We start from the raw sequence: 4,032 nt of genomic DNA, 5'->3' as shown, positions 1-4,032 counted from the left end.
CTCCCGCCTCCCTGCACGGCCTCCGCCACCCCCCGCCCGGGTCCGGACCTTGGGCCCGCCCCGCCGCTCGGGCCCCCTCCTGGGCCCCTGCCGCCGCCTCGGTCCCCCGCCCCTCGGCCTGTCGCTCCGCGCCGGCACTGCTCTCTGGGCACCATCTACTCCGCGACCAGACCCCCTTTGACATACGGCCCCGGCTTTTTCCGCCCCCACCACAGCATCCCGGACGCTGCTGCCGCCTCCCGACGTTCCAACATGGCTCCCGGCCGCCCCGATGGTTTGCTCCACCTCCGCCCCGACGCCCCAAACCTGGTGGTACATCCCATCACGCATGTCAGTTCTGGAGACCGAAGCTGATGCCGCCATCTTTATTAAGGACCGAAGTGCTGCCCAGAGTGCTGAATGAACGTGGAGTTTCTCCCCGGTTAGGCCGTCCCTCCCGGCTCTCGGCCGCCGCCCTCCCTCGCCTCCTAAGGGCGCTGTTCCAGGTCAGTGTCCTGGACTTTCTTCTGATTGAGAATCTCTTATCTCCCTCCCGGAACACTAGTTTCGAGCCCTAACATCCAATTTGGGTCTGAAAATGTGTTGCCCAGGACGTGCTGAGTGTTCTCATGGCTCAGGTTGCCGCGTGGAATCCTCGGACCATTGGTATGATGGCTGAACACGGGCCTGGGGCATTAGCAGCTCGAACAATAGCTTTAACTATTTGTTAACAAGTTTAACTTATGAAACATCTCAACATCTCGCAAAGATCTGCTTGTTTGGAGAGCCCCTACAGAGCAGGGACTGAAAATGATCCTCTCGAAGGCAAGAACAGAAGCAAACTCTTCTTTGCTTCTGCGCTCCTCGGTAATCTCTAGGGTTCAGGGCTCCTCCACTGGACACTACATCTCTCCGGGCTGCGGTTCCCAATGTTCTGGGATGCCACGCGGAACCCAGGGTTACACCACAGCAGTGAGCCCAGCTTCCTCAGATCTCCGCCCCTCGCCCGCGATAACCGCATCCCTTAACCCCTTGAAGGGACTGACAGACGTTCAGTTCTCCCTAGCCCTGGTTCAATCCAGCTCTCCCCGCCCAGTTCAGCTCCAGGCACGCGCGCATCTCGGCTGACCAATGGCTGGATGTGGCGCAGTAGACGTCACTGAATGGGAGCCAGGCAAGGGTAAAGGCGGAGCATTTCAATCTGAGAGTCATTGTTTCTATTGGCACAATGGGAGGTCCCGCCCCTCACCGAGGACTCCATTGTATACGGGAGGAAGGAGGACCTCGCGGGTTCCAAACTAGCCAGGAGAGATAATCCAAGAAGCGCTACGCCGGTTGGCCTCCAGACGTGTCATCAGTAACTAGATGCACTGGCAGGTGCAGAGCAGTCTCAACATCCTGGCACCGAGAAGAAAGATCAAGGCCAGGACCCTGGGACATTGCACTGGGTGCGGCTCCCCCGACCGAGTTTGACTGCTTAAAACAGGCCAAAACCAAAGGGCCAAGACCTCTGGCCCACCCCCTAGACGGTACCTATGACATCACCACCAACCAATTAGCGCATTCTCTCCATCCTAGCCCTCTGTGCTTCCGGGAGGCAGGGCTCCCGCGGGTTCCACCCCCTGAGCGCCTCATGTGGCTACTTTGATCTGGCCTGTGGGTTTCAGCTGTCCTTTCTGGGGTCTGAGTCTTCAGCATTCCAGGGTCAGAGGTTGGTGTTAGGTGCACGACTAGTGCGTAGAGATGGAGTATCTGCAGAGGCACTAAAGAAGAACTCTGTAGAATAGCGGCCGCTGGCTGGAGGAAAGAGGACTGGGACCTGGTTTTAACAACACCCACTGCTCTGTGGGACCATTAGCTAGTGCGTGGAGGGCACAAATATAAGGTCGAGAAAGGAGAAAGAGAGCTGGGTTCCAGGGAAGGCTCCTGAGCAACCTTAGCAATCTGAGCTTCCGGTACAAGATGCCTAGGTATCGCTTTAAATGACCCAGAAGAGGCCGGCATCTGCGATAAACAGGGAGCCATCCTGACTCTTGCCGCTTGGGCTTGTGCAGAGGGGCTAAAGGACCATGACTGAGAGAAATTGAGCCGTTTTCCACCAACAGCTGGTCTTGATACCTCTGAGCCGTGGCGTCCACCACAGATGGCACTCAGTGTGGCTCCCTGCCGTAGCTGTCTCCACATTTCCTTCCTATGTGGCTGCTGTTTCGGGGGGTGGGGGGCGGGGGGGGCTTGCCCTGTCTTTGCATCTGCTCTCATTTCTATGCCCCACTTCCAGATCCTAACACACTTCCTGTAAAGACAATGGTAAGAGGCTGGGGAAATGGCTCAGCTGGCAAAGGCTCTTGCCACCCAAGCCTGATGACTTGCTGTTGATCCCTGGAACCCATGTAAAAGTGGAAGGAGAGAACCAACTCCCCAAAATTGTCCTCTGACCTCCATATAGCCCCACAATAATACTAAGTACATTGACAGGTAAATAAAATGAAATGTTGGGGAAGGGATGGCTTAGAAGTTAAGAGAACTGGATGATCTTTCAGAGGACTAGGGTTGGGTTCTCAACACCCACATAGCTGCTAACCAATAGTTCCAAGAGATCCTATGCCTTATTCTGGCCTTCATAGGCATTGTATGCATGTGGTACAGTTACAATGCAGGCAAGCTGGGTATGGTAGCACACGTCTTTAGTCCCAACAGGCAGATCTCTGTGAGTTCAAGACCAGCCTGGTCTACATAGTGAGTTCCAGGCCAGCTGGAACCATAGGGAGACTCTATCTCAAAAAGACCAAAAAAAAAAAAAAAAGGCAGGCAAAACATTCATACACATAAAATAAGTAAATAAAATACTCCCAGGTGTGGTGGATTTCTGTGCATTCTAGACCAGCCAGGGATACACAGTGAGATCCTGTCCCAAAAAATATCAATCAATCAATCAACCAATAAATAATATTTTTAAAAGAATTGAACCAGCAGGTGGTGGCACAGGTAATCCCCAGTGCTTGGTAGGCTGAGGCAGGAAGATTTCAGTTACAAATTTGCAAGGAATAGGTAGTGAGATCTTGTTTCAAATAATAGCAATAGGGCTGGAGAGATGGCTCAGCAGTTAAGAACAATAACTACAGCTGGGCATGGTGACACATGCCTATAATCCCAGCATTCAGGAGGCAGAGGCAGGCTGATCTCTGTGAGTTTGAGGCCAGCCTGGTCTACATAGTGAATTCCAGTTCCAGGACAGCTGGGGCTACAGGGAGACCCTGTCTCAAAAAGACCAAACAAACCAACAAAAAACAGACAAACAAGAAAAAACAAACAAGCAAAAAACACCGACTGCTTTTGCAGAGGACATGGATTTGATTCCCAGTACCCACATGGCAGTTAACTGCTGGTAACTCCAGTTCCGGGGATTCGACATCCTCTTCTGACCTCTGCAGGCATTGCATGACATGGGTGCACTTGCATGCATGCAGGCAATACAATCATACACATAAAATAAAATAAAAATAACAATAAAATAAAATATCAAATAACAGCAACAGCATAAAGAATGGGAACCAACCCAGTGTAGTAGTGTAGTCTCAGCCTCTTTGAAGGCTGCAGTATGAGGGTTATTTAAGCCTAGGCAACATAACAAGATTTGACAGGTGGTAGGCAGATAGATGATAGACAGACTGTATTGTTCTTTTGGGATTTTTGGTGGTGGTGGTTTTTGTTTGGTTTTGTTTGATTTGATCTTTTTGAGACAGGGTCTCCGTATAGCCCCAGCTGGCCTAGAACTCACTATGTAGACCAGACTGGCCTCGAACTCACAGAAATCCGCCTGCCTCTGCCTCTGCTGGGATTAAAGTCATGCAAGATAGACTATATTGTAAAATATTGTAGACTATATTTTAAAATCTAAGGACTCATGTTAAATACATATATAAGCCAATAAAAGACATGTCAATAGCTAAGTATGGTGGTGCATGCCTTTAATCCCAAAGCAAAGGCAGCGGGATCTCTGTGAGATCAAAGCCAACCTGTTCTACAAAGTGAGTTCCAGGCCAGGTGGGGCTA

The sequence above is a fragment of the Nannospalax galili genome, unplaced genomic scaffold (genome assembly GCF_000622305.1).
Source record: "Nannospalax galili isolate Female #2095 unplaced genomic scaffold, S.galili_v1.0 scaffold786, whole genome shotgun sequence".
Classification (NCBI taxonomy): domain Eukaryota; kingdom Metazoa; phylum Chordata; class Mammalia; order Rodentia; family Spalacidae; genus Nannospalax; species Nannospalax galili.
The sequence above is the reverse complement of the archived record's forward strand: the minus strand, read 5'-3'. Positions refer to the sequence as shown.